Source organism: Lissotriton vulgaris, chromosome 1_1 (genome assembly GCF_964263255.1).
Source record: "Lissotriton vulgaris chromosome 1_1, aLisVul1.2, whole genome shotgun sequence".
NCBI classification, from domain to species: Eukaryota; Metazoa; Chordata; class Amphibia; order Caudata; family Salamandridae; genus Lissotriton; species Lissotriton vulgaris.
The window spans coordinates 1,792,047,092-1,792,066,204 of NC_141685.1; the positions used below are offsets into that span (position 1 = coordinate 1,792,047,092).

Genomic DNA, 19,113 nt, shown 5'->3' on the forward strand with positions numbered 1-19,113 from the left:
TGAAGATATGCTTCCTGCCGCTTTCAAGCTGTCTCCTCGCGTCCCCTGACCGCAGCAACCCTCAAGCCTCCGGGTTAATTTTCTGCAGGGACTCGGTGGAAAATCCTCCTTGCCCAATGAGAAATCGGATGATTTCTACACCGCTGTCATTTCTCCCGAGCCTGCTGGTGAGCCTTGGCAATTCCAATAACTTGGAGGCAAACAATCCATCAAGACGGGAACCAGGGTGTACCAAGGCCGGCTTAATGCTGCGGGTACCTCATAAGCGCGTCTCTGGCAACCGCGCTACAATATACAGATCCATTCCTCCAAAATGAAGAAATGAGGTCACAAGCGGGGAAAATGATGGAGACACCTTTATTTCAGCATAAGGGAACCCCTCGTTGTTGGCGAATGCATTTCGGCGTCTGAATCGCCTTCTTCAGCACCAGGGGTATGTTCAGGGCTCAGGTGTCTGTTGACATTCAAATATCCTGCCTGATCCTATGACTGGATAGCAGGATCCACCCCCAGGTAAGTGTCAATCACTTTCATACATGCTGGCTGCCTGTGAAACGATGCATGCAAGTCCCAGAATTCAGTGTTTCTGGCTGGTTGGATATGGTGGGAGTGGGTCGAGTATCAGCAAGATTATGAGTTCCCAAGTGAAGATATGCATCCTGCCACTTTCAAGCTGTCTTCTCGCGTTCCCTGACCGCAGCAACCCTCAAGCCTCCGGGTTAATTTTCTGCGGGGACTCAGTGGAAAATCCTCCTTGCCCAATGAGAAATCAGATGATTTCTACACCGCTGTCATTTCTCCCGAGCCTGCTGGTGAGCCTTGGCAATTCTAATAACTTGGAGGCAAACAATCCGTCGAGACGGGAACCAGGGTGTACCAAGGCCGGCTTAATGCTGCGGGGACCTCATAAGTGCGTCTCTGGCAACCGCGCTACAATATACAGATCCATTCCTCCAAAATGAAGAAATGAGGTCACAAGCGGGGAAAATGATGGAGACACCTTTATTTCAGCATATTGGAACCACTCGTTGTTGGCGAATGCATTTCGGCGTCTGTATCGCCTTCCTCAGCGCCAGGGGTATGTTCAGGGCTCAGGTGTCTGTTGAGATTCAAATATCCTGCCTGATCCTATGACTGGATAGCAGGCTCCACCCCCCAGGTAAGTGTCAATCACTTTCATACATGCTGGCTGCCTTTTAAACGATGCCTGTAAGTCCCAGAATTCAGTGTTTCTGGCTGGTTGGATATGGTGGGAGTGGGTCGAGTATCAGCAAGATTATGAGTCCCCAAGTGAAGATATGCATCCTGCCGCTTTCAAGCTGTCTCCTCGCGTCCCCTGACCGCAGCAACCCTCAAGCCTCCGGGTTAATTTTCTGCGGGCACTCGGTGGAAAATCCTCCTTGCCCAATGAGAAATCGGATGATTTCTACACCGCTGTCATTTCTCCCGAGCCTGCTGGTGAGCCTTGGCAATTCTAATAACTTGGAGGCAAACAATCCGTCGAGACGGGAACCAGGGTGTACCAAGGCCGGCTTAATGCTGCGGGGACCTCATAAGTGCGTCTCTGGCAACCGCGCTACAATATACAGATCCATTCCTCCAAAATGAAGAAATGAGGTCACAAGCGGGGAAAATGATGGAGACACCTTTATTTCAGCATATTGGAACCACTCGTTGTTGGCGAATGCATTTCGGCGTCTGTATCGCCTTCCTCAGCGCCAGGGGTACGTTCAGGGCTCAGGTGTCTGTTGAGATTCAAATATCCTGCCTGATCCTATGACTGGATAGCAGGCTCCACCCCCCAGGTAAGTGTCAATCACTTTCATACATGCTGGCTGCCTTTTAAACGATGCCTGTAAGTCCCAGAATTCAGTGTTTCTGGCTGGTTGGATATGGTGGGAGTGGGTCGAGTATCAGCAAGATTATGAGTCCCCAAGTGAAGATATGCATCCTGCCGCTTTCAAGCTGTCTCCTCGCGTCCCCTGACCGCAGCAACCCTCAAGCCTCCGGGTTAATTTTCTGCGGGCACTCGGTGGAAAATCCTCCTTGCCCAATGAGAATTCGGATGATTTCTACACCGCTGTCATTTCTCCCGAGCCTGCTGGTGAGCCTTGGCAATTCCAATAACTTGGAGGCAAACAATCCGTTGAGACGGGAACCAGGGTGTACCAAGGTCGGCTTAATGCTGCGGGGACCTCATAAGCGCGTCTCTGGCAACCGCGCTACAATATACAGATCCATTCCTCCAAAATGAAGAAATGAGGTCACAAGCGGGGAAAATGATGGAGACACCTTTATTTCAGCATATTGGAACCACTCGTTGTTGGCGAATGCATTTCGGCGTCTGTATCGCCTTCCTCAGCGCCAGGGGTATGTTCAGGGCTCAGGTGTCTGTTGAGATTCAAATATCCTGCCTGATCCTATGACTGGATAGCAGGCTCCACCCCCCAGGTAAGTGTCAATCACTTTCATACATGCTGGCTGCCTTTTAAACGATGCCTGTAAGTCCCAGAATTCAGTGTTTCTGGCTGGTTGGATATGGTGGGAGTGGGTCGAGTATCAGCAAGATTATGAGTCCCCAAGTGAAGATATGCATCCTGCCGCTTTCAAGCTGTCTCCTCGCGTCCCCTGACCGCAGCAACCCTCAAGCCTCCGGGTTAATTTTCTGCGGGCACTCGGTGGAAAATCCTCCTTGCCCAATGAGAAATCGGATGATTTCTACACCACTGTCATTTCTCCCGAGCCTGCTGGTGAGCCTTGGCAATTCTAATAACTTGGAGGCAAACAATCCGTCGAGACGGGAACCAGGGTGTACCAAGGCCGGCTTAATGCTGCGGGGACCTCATAAGTGCGTCTCTGGCAACCGCGCTACAATATACAGATCCATTCCTCCAAAATGAAGAAATGAGGTCACAAGCGGGGAAAATGATGGAGACACCTTTATTTCAGCATATTGGAACCACTCGTTGTTGGCGAATGCATTTCGGCGTCTGTATCACCTTCCTCAGCTCCAGGGGTATGTTCAGGGCTCAGGTGTCTGTTGAGATTCAAATATCCTGCCTGATCCTATGACTGGATAGCAGGCTCCACCCCCCAGGTAAGTGTCAATCACTTTCATACATGCTGGCTGCCTTTTAAACGATGCCTGTAAGTCCCAGAATTCAGTGTTTCTGGCTGGTTGGATATGGTGGTAGTGGGTCGAGTATCAGCAAGATTATGAGTCCCCAAGTGAAGATATGCATCCTGCCGCTTTCAAGATGTCTCCTCGCGTCCCCTGACCGCAGCAACCCTCAAGCCTCCGGGTTAATTTTCTGCGGGCACTCGGTGGAAAATCCTCCTTGCCCAATGAGAAATCGGATGATTTCTACACCGCTGTCATTTCTCCCGAGCCTGCTGGTGAGCCTTGGCAATTCCAATAACTTGGAGGCAAACAATCCGTTGAGACGGGAACCAGGGTGTACCAAGTTCGGCTTAATGCTGCGGGGACCTCATAAGCGCGTCTCTGGCAACCGCGCTACAATATACAGATCCATTCCTCCAAAACGAAGAAATGAGGTCACAAGCGGGGAAATTGATGGAGACACCTTTATTTCAGCATAATGGAACCCCTCGTTGTTGGCGAATGCATTTCGGCGTCTGTATCGCCTTCTTCAGCGCAAGGGGTATGTTCAGGGCTCAGGTGTCTGTTGACATTCAAATATCCTGCCTGATCCTATGACTGGATAGCAGGATCCATCCCCAGGTAAGTGTCAATCACGTTCATACATGCTGGCTGCCTGTGAAACGATGCATGCAAGTCCCAGAATTCAGTGTTTCTAGCTGGTTGGATATGGTGGGAGTGGGTCGAGTATCAGCAAGATTATGAGTCCCCAAGTGAAGATATGCATCCTGCCACTTTCAAGCTGTCTTCTCGCGTCCCCTGACCGCAGCAACCCTCAAGCCTCCGGGTTAATTTTCTGCGGGGACTCGGTGGAAAATCCTCCTTGCCCAATGAGAAATCGGATGATTTCTACACCGCTGTCATTTCTCCCGAGCCTGCTGGTGAGCCTTGGCAATTCTAATAACTTGGAGGCAAACAATCCGTCGAGACGGGAACCAGGGTGTACCAAGGCCGGCTTAATGCTGCGGGACCTCATAAGTGCGTCTCTGGCAACCGCGCTACAATTTACAGATCCATTCCTCCAAAACGAAGAAATGAGGTCACAAACGGGGAAACTGATGGAGACACCTTTATTTCAGCATATTGGAACCACTCGTTGTTGGCGAATGCATTTCGGCGTCTGTATCGCCTTCCTCAGCGCTAGGGGTATGTTCAGGGCTCAGGTGTCTATTGAGATTCAAATATCCTGCCTGATCCTATGACTGGATAGCAGGCTCCACCCCCCAGGTAAGTGTCAATCACTTTCATACATGCTGGCTGCCTGTGAAACGATGCCTGCAAGTCCCAGAATTCAGTGTTTCTGGCTGGTTGGATATGGTGGGAGTGGGTCGAGTATCAGCAAGATTATGAGTCCCCAAGTGAAGATATGCTTCCTGCCGCTTTCAAGCTGTCTCCTCGCGTCCCCTGACCGCAGCAACCCTCAAGCCTCCGGGTTAATTTTCTGCAGGGACTCGGTGGAAAATCCTCCTTGCCCAATGAGAAATCGGATGATTTCTACACCGCTGTCATTTCTCCCGAGCCTGCTGGTGAGCCTTGGCAATTCCAATAACCTGGAGGCAAACAATCCATCAAGACGGGAACCAGGGTGTACCAAGGCCGGCTTAATGCTGCGGGTACCTCATAAGCGCGTCTCTGGCAACCGCGCTACAATATACAGATCCATTCCTCCAAAATGAAGAAATGAGGTCACAAGCGGGGAAAATGATGGAGACACCTTTATTTCAGCATAAGGGAACCCCTCGTTGTTGGCGAATGCATTTCGGCGTCTGAATCGCCTTCTTCAGCACCAGGGGTATGTTCAGGGCTCAGGTGTCTGTTGACATTCAAATATCCTGCCTGATCCTATGACTGGATAGCAGGATCCACCCCCAGGTAAGTGTCAATCACTTTCATACATGCTGGCTGCCTGTGAAACGATGCATGCAAGTCCCAGAATTCAGTGTTTCTGGCTGGTTGGATATGGTGGGAGTGGGTCGAGTATCAGCAAGATTATGAGTTCCCAAGTGAAGATATGCATCCTGCCACTTTCAAGCTGTCTTCTCGCGTTCCCTGACCGCAGCAACCCTCAAGCCTCCGGGTTAATTTTCTGCGGGGACTCAGTGGAAAATCCTCCTTGCCCAATGAGAAATCAGATGATTTCTACACCGCTGTCATTTCTCCCGAGCCTGCTGGTGAGCCTTGGCAATTCTAATAACTTGGAGGCAAACAATCCGTCGAGACGGGAACCAGGGTGTACCAAGGCCGGCTTAATGCTGCGGGGACCTCATAAGTGCGTCTCTGGCAACCGCGCTACAATATACAGATCCATTCCTCCAAAATGAAGAAATGAGGTCACAAGCGGGGAAAATGATGGAGACACCTTTATTTCAGCATATTGGAACCACTCGTTGTTGGCGAATGCATTTCGGCGTCTGTATCGCCTTCCTCAGCGCCAGGGGTATGTTCAGGGCTCAGGTGTCTGTTGAGATTCAAATATCCTGCCTGATCCTATGACTGGATAGCAGGCTCCACCCCCCAGGTAAGTGTCAATCACTTTCATACATGCTGGCTGCCTTTTAAACGATGCCTGTAAGTCCCAGAATTCAGTGTTTCTGGCTGGTTGGATATGGTGGGAGTGGGTCGAGTATCAGCAAGATTATGAGTCCCCAAGTGAAGATATGCATCCTGCCGCTTTCAAGCTGTCTCCTCGCGTCCCCTGACCGCAGCAACCCTCAAGCCTCCGGGTTAATTTTCTGCGGGCACTCGGTGGAAAATCCTCCTTGCCCAATGAGAAATCGGATGATTTCTACACCGCTGTCATTTCTCCCGAGCCTGCTGGTGAGCCTTGGCAATTCTAATAACTTGGAGGCAAACAATCCGTCGAGACGGGAACCAGGGTGTACCAAGGCCGGCTTAATGCTGCGGGGACCTCATAAGTGCGTCTCTGGCAACCGCGCTACAATATACAGATCCATTCCTCCAAAATGAAGAAATGAGGTCACAAGCGGGGAAAATGATGGAGACACCTTTATTTCAGCATATTGGAACCACTCGTTGTTGGCGAATGCATTTCGGCGTCTGTATCGCCTTCCTCAGCACCAGGGGTATGTTCAGGGCTCAGGTGTCTGTTGAGATTCAAATATCCTGCCTGATCCTATGACTGGATAGCAGGCTCCACCCCCCAGGTAAGTGTCAATCACTTTCATACATGCTGGCTGCCTTTTAAACGATGCCTGTAAGTCCCAGAATTCAGTGTTTCTGGCTGGTTGGATATGGTGGGAGTGGGTCGAGTATCAGCAAGATTATGAGTCCCCAAGTGAAGATATGCATCCTGCCGCTTTCAAGCTGTCTCCTCGCGTCCCCTGACCGCAGCAACCCTCAAGCCTCCGGGTTAATTTTCTGCGGGCACTCGGTGGAAAATCCTCCTTGCCCAATGAGAATTCGGATGATTTCTACACCGCTGTCATTTCTCCCGAGCCTGCTGGTGAGCCTTGGCAATTCCAATAACTTGGAGGCAAACAATCCGTTGAGACGGGAACCAGGGTGTACCAAGGTCGGCTTAATGCTGCGGGGACCTCATAAGCGCGTCTCTGGCAACCGCGCTACAATATACAGATCCATTCCTCCAAAATGAAGAAATGAGGTCACAAGCGGGGAAAATGATGGAGACACCTTTATTTCAGCATATTGGAACCACTCGTTGTTGGCGAATGCATTTCGGCGTCTGTATCGCCTTCCTCAGCGCCAGGGGTATGTTCAGGGCTCAGGTGTCTGTTGAGATTCAAATATCCTGCCTGATCCTATGACTGGATAGCAGGCTCCACCCCCCAGGTAAGTGTCAATCACTTTCATACATGCTGGCTGCCTTTTAAACGATGCCTGTAAGTCCCAGAATTCAGTGTTTCTGGCTGGTTGGATATGGTGGGAGTGGGTCGAGTATCAGCAAGATTATGAGTCCCCAAGTGAAGATATGCATCCTGCCGCTTTCAAGCTGTCTCCTCGCGTCCCCTGACCGCAGCAACCCTCAAGCCTCCGGGTTAATTTTCTGCGGGCACTCGGTGGAAAATCCTCCTTGCCCAATGAGAAATCGGATGATTTCTACACCACTGTCATTTCTCCCGAGCCTGCTGGTGAGCCTTGGCAATTCTAATAACTTGGAGGCAAACAATCCGTCGAGACGGGAACCAGGGTGTACCAAGGCCGGCTTAATGCTGCGGGGACCTCATAAGTGCGTCTCTGGCAACCGCGCTACAATATACAGATCCATTCCTCCAAAATGAAGAAATGAGGTCACAAGCGGGGAAAATGATGGAGACACCTTTATTTCAGCATATTGGAACCACTCGTTGTTGGCGAATGCATTTCGGCGTCTGTATCACCTTCCTCAGCTCCAGGGGTATGTTCAGGGCTCAGGTGTCTGTTGAGATTCAAATATCCTGCCTGATCCTATGACTGGATAGCAGGCTCCACCCCCCAGGTAAGTGTCAATCACTTTCATACATGCTGGCTGCCTTTTAAACGATGCCTGTAAGTCCCAGAATTCAGTGTTTCTGGCTGGTTGGATATGGTGGTAGTGGGTCGAGTATCAGCAAGATTATGAGTCCCCAAGTGAAGATATGCATCCTGCCGCTTTCAAGATGTCTCCTCGCGTCCCCTGACCGCAGCAACCCTCAAGCCTCCGGGTTAATTTTCTGCGGGCACTCGGTGGAAAATCCTCCTTGCCCAATGAGAAATCGGATGATTTCTACACCGCTGTCATTTCTCCCGAGCCTGCTGGTGAGCCTTGGCAATTCCAATAACTTGGAGGCAAACAATCCGTTGAGACGGGAACCAGGGTGTACCAAGTTCGGCTTAATGCTGCGGGGACCTCATAAGCGCGTCTCTGGCAACCGCGCTACAATATACAGATCCATTCCTCCAAAACGAAGAAATGAGGTCACAAGCGGGGAAATTGATGGAGACACCTTTATTTCAGCATAATGGAACCCCTCGTTGTTGGCGAATGCATTTCGGCGTCTGTATCGCCTTCTTCAGCGCAAGGGGTATGTTCAGGGCTCAGGTGTCTGTTGACATTCAAATATCCTGCCTGATCCTATGACTGGATAGCAGGATCCATCCCCAGGTAAGTGTCAATCACGTTCATACATGCTGGCTGCCTGTGAAACGATGCATGCAAGTCCCAGAATTCAGTGTTTCTAGCTGGTTGGATATGGTGGGAGTGGGTCGAGTATCAGCAAGATTATGAGTCCCCAAGTGAAGATATGCATCCTGCCACTTTCAAGCTGTCTTCTCGCGTCCCCTGACCGCAGCAACCCTCAAGCCTCCGGGTTAATTTTCTGCGGGGACTCGGTGGAAAATCCTCCTTGCCCAATGAGAAATCGGATGATTTCTACACCGCTGTCATTTCTCCCGAGCCTGCTGGTGAGCCTTGGCAATTCTAATAACTTGGAGGCAAACAATCCGTCGAGACGGGAACCAGGGTGTACCAAGGCCGGCTTAATGCTGCGGGACCTCATAAGTGCGTCTCTGGCAACCGCGCTACAATTTACAGATCCATTCCTCCAAAACGAAGAAATGAGGTCACAAACGGGGAAACTGATGGAGACACCTTTATTTCAGCATATTGGAACCACTCGTTGTTGGCGAATGCATTTCGGCGTCTGTATCGCCTTCCTCAGCGCCAGGGGTATGTTCAGGGCTCAGGTGTCTGTTGAGATTCAAATATCCTGCCTGATCCTATGACTGGATAGCAGGCTCCACCCCCCAGGTAAGTGTCAATCACTTTCATACATGCTGGCTGCCTGTGAAACGATGCCTGTAAGTCCCAGAATTCAGTGTTTCTGGCTGGTTGGATATGGTGGGAGTGGGTCGAGTATCAGCAAGATTATGAGTCCCCAAGTGAAGATATGCATCCTGCCGCTTTCAAGCTGTCTCCTCGCGTCCCCTGACCGCAGCAACCCTCAAGCCTCCGGATTAATTTTCTGCAGGGACTCGGTGGAAAATCCTCCTTGCCCAATGAGAAATCGGATGATTTCTACACCTCTGTCATTTCTCCCGAGCCTGCTGGTGAGCCTTGGCAATTCCAATAACTTGGAGGCAAACAATCCGTCAAGACGGGAACCAGGGTGTACCAAGGCCGGCTTAATGCTGTGGGGACCTCATAAGCGCGTCTCTGGCAACCGCGCTACAATATACAGATCCATTCCTCCAAAACGAAGAAATGAGGTCACAAGCGGGGAAACTGATGGAGACACTTTATTTCAGCATAATGGAACCCCTCGTTGTTGGCGAATGCATTTCGGCGTCTGTATCACCTTCCTCAGCGCCAGGGGTATGTTCAGGGCTCAGGTGTCTGTTGAGATTCAAATATCCTGCCTGATCCTATGACTGGATAGCAGGCTCCACCCCCCAGGTAAGTGTCACTTTCATACATGCTGGCTGCCTGTGAAACGATGCCTGCAATATATATATATATATATACAGGGGGTCACCAGTAGATAGTTATAGTTAGGACCTAGTTTCCATAGGATAAGCGTTTTTTGTTTTCCCAATAACTTTGGCGCTCAATGTCAAATCTTTGCGAAATTTTCAAAACTTGTGGGGCGCTCTGGTCACCTCCTGTCTTGAAAGTTTCGAGGTGATTTTTCAAGCGGGGTCGAGAAAAAAGGGGGTCCCAAAACGTGTTTTCTCCATGGTATTTTCAATAGGGAAATTTAGACAGGGCTACAGCTCGAACTGCTGAATGGAATTACACCAAATTTGGCAAAAAGGTAGCCCTTGGTTCAGAAAAGACCTTTGGTGTAAATCTGTTCAGTAGTTGCTGAGAAAAAAAAAGTTTTGATATCTAGTGGCGCGGTGGATATGCGGACCCGCCCGGCCACAAGCTTTATTCTAATTGGCTGTCAACACTCCAAACCAGAAAGTGTTGGCAGCCATCTTCAAACACAAAAAAAAAGAAGAGGGGGCAGGTAGAAACACCATGACTCCCAAGGCCTGCTTAGGGTGTCCCACAAGGACTACCAGGGCCAGAAAAAACATTTTTTTGTAAAAGCGGCAAAAGTCGCAGAGGATCCGCAGATCCTGCCGTGAAAATAGAAAAAAGAAACACGGGCTCCAGCGCTTCCTTAATATTTAGCCCCCGGGTGCGCCAAGTCCCGGGGGCATGCCAAATTGTAATTGCGGGACCGTGGATCCATTGGGGCTCACCACATGGTCTCCAACGGATAGGGCTTGCCCTGGAGGATGGGGTCCCCGGGGCTAGAAGTGGAACCGGGAGGGGTCCACGCGGCCCCTTCCCCCAAATGTTTTTTTTTTAAAGGCTGGACCAGGAGGATGGGGTACCCGGGGCCGGATTTTGGAAATGGGAGGGGGCCCCATGCGGCCCCCTTCCCTTTCATATAATATTATTTTTTTTTTAAAGGGGTCAGGCCCCGGGGATGGGGTCCCCAGGGGCCGAAAAAAGGAAAAAGAAGGGGGGCCACACAGCCCATCTTCTAAAAAATATATTTAAAAAAAAACACTGCTATCGTGCCAGAGGCCCCGCCCCCTCCCAGCAACACTCTGCAAACACGCCCTGTGGTGCGTTTAAAAGTGGGGAATTAATTCCCCTTTAATACTGGGGGTCCCTGGGGGCTATCTAGCCCACCAGGTACATCCAGTAACCCCCACAAGTCTGCATTGCAGAGAGGTTTCCAGGCCACGCCCCTTTTTACACCTCTCTGCATCGCATCTCTGTGGAGCTTACAGGAGGTACCTCGTGGGCTTGTTGGACCCCTGGACCCTCAGGATTCAAGGGGACTTAATCCCCCCTTTCTCTACCACTCTGCAAACGTGCCTCATGGCAGACTACGGGATGGGGGATTAAGTCCAATTTAATCCTGAGGGAGTTTGGGGGCCATGAATCCCTCATGGTACGTCCTGTAAGTCCTACACAGCGGAATTCCTGAGCGATGGTTGGACGCCCAGCACCCTTTCTCCAAAACTCTGCCAAGGCAACTACTACTAGTAAAAGTAGCATATTTCAGCACATCTTACTATTATGTACTAGGGCCTTACAGAGAAAGTCATGCTAATCACAGGGGCACCCCAACGCTTAGTGTTCCCTAGTGCATGTAGGTGTTTTCACTGTATTCTAAGTGTCTTTTAGCAAAGCACCGGCTCTAGGCCTGGTTAGTCAGAGTCAGTGACCACCAGTACCAGTCTCAAAATGTTGTGGGCACAGGATGATTTCGCAACAAGGCCTCTTTTTGCTCCTCTGTTGCTTCTTTCCGCACATGTCTTGCTTCTTCCTGCACTTTTCCTCGTCTTTGTGGACTTCTGTTGCTTTTTTCTGAATTTCCTTTGCTTCTTTCTGTGCGTTTTTTCTTCTTTCTTCACATGTCCTACCTCTGTAGGCATAGTTAGAAACTAGCATTCAAAACACCTTAAAAATTCACTTAAAAAAACCATAGGTTTCAGGCACGTTATAGTTAGAAACTAGCATTTAAAAAACCTTTGAAATTCACTGAAAAAACATAGGATTCAGGCACGTTATAGTTAGAAATTAGCTTTTAAAAAACCTTAGAAATTCACTGAAAAACCATAGGTTTTAGGGGCGTTATGGTTAGTTGGACATTTCACTCGTACAAAACCAAAAAATTACCCCGTTATAGGTGGGTCAGCTAACTATAACTCACGTCCCCGCAATGCACTGCTGATGGCATCACATATTACATCACTCATGACAGGGTCAGTGACATCACTGATGACATCGCTGATGACATCTCAAATGACATCACTGATGACATCATCCATGTGATAACTGCCTAATATAACTTTTGATACACCCACTCTAAACTACAGACTGCCAGTCTCAAAAACATAGACACTCCAACACCAATAACTACATACCCACTCACTGATTCTTAGGTCTACACAGACATCCACTCACTCACTGGTACAGTCACTCATACTTACGGTCACTCAGTACAGGACTATCATATGCACTCTTGCACCTATATAGAAACTCACACACCACCATTCATCCATAGAGGTACTTACACATCATGCAAATAATTAATCACACTCCCATTTATCACCTATACAGTTAAACATACACCAGCTCACTTACTCATACAAATACTATCACATTTTTACGCTCTTATACAATCACTGATTTAAGCACACACTCATCCATACAGCCAATCTCACAATCACACACTCTCCTTTATAGACATTTATATACTATAACACAAATATATACTGCCTTTCACATATGTAGTTACTCACACATGTACCACTGAGATATACATTCACTCACTAACACAACCATGCACACACTCACCCACCCATACAGTCCATCACAGATGCACTCTTGAAACCATGCACCCAGTGAATCACCCACTCACACATCTATGCACAGAGTCACACACACCCCACTCACACAAACAGTCAGGCACACATACAGATACTCAGACAACCAATCAATAAATCATATAGACACCCATGTAGCTATTCACAAACTCATGCAGCCGCTTACACACCAACAGACAGACGGATACAGACATTTACACAGTTTATCACTAATTCATGCATTCAGTAAGATATGTTTAATCACTAACTTATACAGTCAGTCACGCACCTACTAAATCATCCATTCAGACACTAATACACCCACTCATTCTTCAATACACCTTTCCCTATATATATTAAACATATTTCAACTTTACAAAAACAAAATCAGTGATGTCATTTGAGACATCATCAGTGATGTCATGAGTGATGTCACTGACCATGTCATGAGTGATGTAATATGTGACGTCATCAGCAGTGCATTGCGTGGGCACAAGTTATCGTTAGCTGAACTAACTATAATGGGGTAATTTCTCAGGTTTTGTACGAGTGAAATGTCCAACTAACTATAACGCCCCTGTGAATATTTACATATATACATTAATTAGAGGTAGGTCGGACTTTCGATAGGAAGTGTTTTTTTGTGCTAATACCTTTGGTAATGTTTAACAAATATTCATTACATTTTCCATAAAAAAGTTAATCAATTTCAGCTACTACCTTGAAACTTTAGGGGTGATCTGTCAAGTGGGGGCTGAAAAAAGGGGAACCCACAATACAGTTTCCCAATGCACTTTCCCATAAGAACTTTAGACACCAACACAGTCCAAATGGCTACAAGAAATTGCACCAAGTTAGGCAGAAAGCTAGATCTTAACTCAGAAAGTGTGCTTTTAGTTTTTTGGGGTAAATCCATACAGTAGCTTTTGAGAAATGAAGGTTCAAAATGTATAGATATCTGTCTGGTTGGGTATGCCAGACTGTTGTGTGTCCCCCCCGGGCATTCAACTTCAAACAATAGGCAATCTGATAGGTCCCGATAGTATTTTTCTGTGGTGCTCCTGTAGAAGTAAAATGCTAATGTGAGTCCCACAGAAGGGAGCTTGCACTCTGATTGGCTGGCCACAGCATAAATAGAAATGTTGGAGCTGCATTGAAGGGCTCAGAAATTAGGTTCTCATTTCCAAAATATGAAAAATATTCAAGTATATGGGGCACGGGAGAGGTACCCTGACCCTGGACCTTGTAGGGGTCCATGCGTGGCATGGGTTTGGCTGCTCCTGGCAGGGGGGTTGGGTGCAGGGCTGCCAGCAGGCGAGGCCAACCACATGCTATGCACTGCCAAAGCCTGGTGCGGTTGGTTTCCCACTGGGGCTTGGCATAGTTAGGTATGGTAATACAATATCACTAGATGTTTAAAACAAAATCAATGCAAACAACAAAGTGATGTTATAGTTAAGCATGCTAATAGTATTTTACTTTAAATTTAACAAAACCTTAGAAATTTTCTGAAAAAAATGTCAGTTTTATTATAACATTTAAACTATAACCATTGGATTTCCGTGCTTTTTGTAGTTGACTGAATTGGTACAGGATGTTGCATTCTGACATACCCTGCAATCAAATGAATGACCCTCTAATTTTTTAGGTTAATTGCCTTTCTCCATGTTCTGCCTAAGTGTTAAGTCTGGCACTCTTAGTTTTGTTTTAAATTTTGTATTATATACATGTGCGTATTTATTCATGAACTTGTTCAAAATGTGGAAAGGATTCACAGGTTCATAAACTCTGCAACTTAAATTTCACTCTGCGGGGAAACAGGCACATACCAGGCCGTTGGGGTAGCAATTTCACCCATTGGGGCTAGGGTATGATATTTTGTACCCACATGGACCCAGTCATTTTTATTCCAAATATTGTTGTGGTAGGAGAGCTACAACAGAAAGAATATTTGTCTATTCTCAGACGGCTCACAAACATTATGAGTCACTCACAAGTAGTCTCATATTGTGATTCCCAACTTATGGAAAATTGTATTTTCCATCCTTGTTAACAATAGGCACCCTTTCCCCCTAGCCTGAGCAATATTTAGTTTACAATAATATTTGTGAATTGTGAATATCATTTCACCCACAAAACAGCAAATGGAAAAAAATCTTAGTCAATTAGATTTGATTATACTTTTACATTTTGGTCAGTGAACAGAATCATGACTCTAACTACTTTTAATTCTTTATTGAAAATATTTTGGAGAAATACTGGCTAAATGTACCCAGAACAAAACTAACGCCTTCCTCTCTATTCAAATGTGGCTATTCTCTCTAATAGTTTTGGATGTGCAAAAAGTAATGGAATTTAAAGAATGAAAAAAATGGTTCCAATTCTGACCCCCTCCCACGTATAATATTTGCCTACTTTTATGAATTTGGAATACTTATCAAAGTTCAATCTTTACAAAGCAAATACTTGATCAACAAGGTTCAATATAGATTTTTTAAACAGAGAGATTTTATTTAAGTGTTTTTTCTTTGGATTGATAGTCACATCTATGATTAGAAAGTCTTTACTGAGACTCTTTCTCAGCATCAGTGTCAATAATTGTTGTAGACCAGGACATTTTGTGGTCTTTCTTCACATGCACTGCATTTTGATACTGCTTCTCATTCAAGGAGGATTTGGTATTTTGTTTTGGGCTGCTTGGGGTTTAATGAATTATAGAATTCAATGTAAAGTCCCTTTTTTCCCATGTTGTTAACTAAAAGAAAAAAATAACATTCTTTTTCAGACACAGTAGAAAACAAATGCATATTTCAGGGACAACAAGAGCCTTCTTTAAATATTAAATGACTCTCCATACTTAGAGAAGCAACCTAAGCAAAAGATAGAGGATGTTCAATTGTAATAAACACGATGCACCTCTTTAAGTATTTAACAGAGAGAACTATAGTAACACACAGAGCAATCCCTGTTGAGCAAAAGATCTATACTGGGCTCATTTGAGAATGAAGATAACATTTTTGTACTATTGATTTATTTTAGAGGATGCACTTTTAAAACACTAAGACAGAGCATGGCAATCGAGACCTTAAAAGGCACCCTAACCAATTCTGAATACCTCTCCAGTATTTTTCTATCCTTAGAGGTGGCTAGGGGCAGCAACATTATGTATTCAGTATTTCACAGTGCTTAATATACATTACAATGTATTAAAAATGAGCATAGAGAAAAGAACCTAAGGACAGATGTACAAAATTCATTTTATATTTCCTAAGTAGCGATTCCGTATGTTGCAGTGGGTGGAAGTAAAATATTACTGGCACATTAACAGAGCTGCGGCAGCATTGAGCTGACACACTGCCCTATGCTAAGGTGGGCAGAAGCAAAATGTGAAGGGCTGAATAAGAAATCGGTGGCTGAAGTGGGTTTAGCCATTGCCTCATGAGGTATGCTGTGCTGGGAAGAGGTTTAGGCAACACCCATCTTTCCCCTGTTCATGAATAGAGACAAGGTTTACATTTTTCAGTTTATGCTACATTTCATTGATATTCTGCTACATGGCCCGGGGACTACCCAGAACAGGGTGTTCAGAATTGGGCCTGTCATGGGGCATTTGTCTTGCAAGATCCCAGAGACCTATTTTCCTGGAAAGAACATAGCAGATGACAAGTGTTTGATCTTGTACAATGGGCAACTTCTTGTCATGCATCACATGCCATGCAATACAGCTTTTAAAGGCATTAAGATGTGCATATTGTGTGTGTGTGTTCTATCAGTTATACATACGGCCTGAGAGTAAATACAGATAAGGCCTTCAAAATAAATCCTGTAGCTTGCCTTTCCATGTTAGGAGTTAGTGAGAAAAGAGCTTGTCTAATCTCTCCTTCATAAAATGTATTCTGAAAACTTTTATACAGGAGACCACACTGTATGAAACTGGTACTGTGGCTTATGGTACTATTATGAAGCACCACAAAGGATTCCCTGAGGAGCTTGTTTGTGAAGCTTTAAAATATCCAGAGCAGTGTATTGCATTCCAAAGATCTGCTCGCTGTCAAATTCTCAGACAGGTGGGAAGCATATATGCCTGCTACACTTCAGGATGAGAGCATTTCTCAAGCACAGTTTGGAGTTAGTTGATAGACAACCAAAAGGTCCACCAGAATACTTGATCACAGTACATGGGTGGAGTGGATAAATATTACTGGGTTCTTTAACCATATAATGTGAATCGTAAAACTCGCACATGGTATAAGAAGTTGGATACACGCCTGCTTCAATGGCAAAATACAATACACTTATTGGCTGACCACCACAGGGAGACAGATGTCCTTCCTTCATTTTCAGTTTGCTGTGATTGAAAGCCTTTCTGTGGTAGAAACTTTAGCCTCTACTAAATCCATTGTGGAGGGCATTGAAAAACTCTAGGATTGACTCCTTTGCTCTGTTGCAGGAATATGGTCAGCAAAAGAGTCACAGATATCACTGATGCAGAGTTCGTGTCCACCAAGGGAAGAGGCAAAAGAGTAGACATTATTGTACTGACTGCTCATCTTAGTCTGACTTTCCAACTTGCTTCACTTGGGTTCCCAGAAATTCACTTTGTGTGGTACGGACCAAAAAGGAGCACACAGATTAAGAGTTATCCTCTGTCCCAAATGGCTGTTCATAAATACCTCATTATCATTGGCCCATTACGTGAGCAGCTGTGTGGCTTTTTATGTTCATGAATCTAATTTGGAAAGATGGACTCTAATATAAGCGGTTTCCTTCCTAAATTCGATTGAAGCCACTATGTCTTTACTGACTTCACTAAGGAGGCACATAATGGTATCTCTTTTGTCTGCGTCCCACCTTTATCCATTGTCAAAATGTGACAGATGTTCTGTTTGCTTTATTACAAGTGTATTACTGTTAATGCATTGCATGTAACAGTGGCCAGGAAATGCTTCATGCTTTGACTGAGTACCCTATCCATCACACCCTAAGGGCCCTTAGTCTTTCTAGAAGTGCTCTTTAGGGAACATAGAGTTTACCCAACAGTTTGTTTTCAAAGGTAGATTTGCTAACAGTCTACGAGGAATGGATCCAAAGTGCATCCTCAAACACCCCAACTTTCTTCCACTTACTGAAATGAGTTGGATTTAGCGCAGTGAGGGGGCTGAAGGTACATGACTGACAAGTAGGGACAGGATGTAAGGATGTAGCCTTACGGCTAGAGAGGTCACTGGGAAACCGAGTTCGAGTCTCAGCAATGACGCTCAACATCCTGTGATAATGGGCAGATCACTTAATATCCCGGTGCCTAACAAAAATGAATGTGTCCTTGTGTAACGAAACTGGTGCTATGTAGAGCGCTTTGATTCGTGATATCTTTGGGTATAGTTCGTGCTATATAACCCTCTATAAAAAAAGAATATTTTAAGTCACCATGAAGCATTATTAGGACTCGGGGTGAGACAGACATGTACAAGTAGTCAAAACTAACCGTGGGCGGAGAGCTCCGCTCGCAGAGATGTGCCTACTCCACATTCTGCGAGAACGCGGAGGAGGTACAACTCGGCACACTCCGTGGCAGAGCAGAGTTGCAAAGCCCCCCTAGGAGAATTACATTAAATATACGTCTAAATGTTAAAAAAATAAACACTTACATTAACTTCGGCGTCCCCGGGTTGCCGTCCTCCTCTTCCTTGGTTTCACGATGATCTGTGCACGCACTTGTGCATGTACATTCCTTGAGAGAAATGCGCATTCGTGGGCAGGCGCCCATGCGCAGATCATAGAGGAAGCCGAGGAAGAGAAGGACGGCAGCCTGGGGACGCTGCAGTTAAGGTAAGTGTTTCTTTTTTTAACCTTTAAAGTATATATAATGTAAATCTCCTAGAGGGGTGGAGGCGGGAGGAAGAGCGGAGTTTCCAAAGAGTTGGTCCCAGAGTTGGCAGCAGAAGGCAGATTGTCAAGTTTGAAGTGAACTTCTGGTCAAGGCACTAACACCGATCAGCAAATGGGTATATGTGTAGTGGAGATTGTGTGGCTGTTGGTTAATAGAACGTTTCACTCTTGGCTGGTAGTAAGTGTGGCTCTTGACTGACCAAATGTGTGGCTGTTGGCTATTGGCTGCTGGTTGGCAGAATGTGTGTCTGATGGCCGATAAATGTGTGGATTTTGGCTAGCAGCATGTGTGCTGACTGGATAGCAGTATGTATGGCTCTTGCCTAGCAGTATGCGTGTATTGGTTTGGTAGAGGTGTGTTTGTGTGTGAGCAGATCATTGAAATGCAATCTTGTTGGCATATGAATGTGATGGCCCTAGAATGGAGGAAGTTCATTAATATGAGTGCCTTGTGAGTTGGACCTATGGATGGTGGTGTGAATGGCTTTGTGTGAGGAGCATGAAAGGCATGTGAAGGACTATAAGGTGGATGGTGTCTTGCCATGACTTTACGGATCACTACCACTGAGTGATGAGTTAAATAATCTGATCCTGTTATTAGAATTCACTCTTTGACTCTATATCTACTGGTAGTGCTAAATCCAACCGGTGCAATTCTGTACTTCAATAGTGGATTGACTTCAAAGAAACAATATTAATCCCTCATGCTTTTGAAAATCGATCACACAGAGAAGTCCAGGGTGGTATAACTTGCA

The 19,113-nt window shown here is 46.2% G+C and overlaps 1 protein-coding gene across 2 annotated transcripts in view; it reads right to left on the reverse strand.

Moving 5' to 3' along the window:
- The window catches only part of SLC16A7 (solute carrier family 16 member 7), a 540,170-nt gene that overhangs the window by 47,945 nt on the left and 473,112 nt on the right, over positions 1–19,113 (reverse strand). The gene's annotated exons all lie outside the window — the stretch shown is intronic.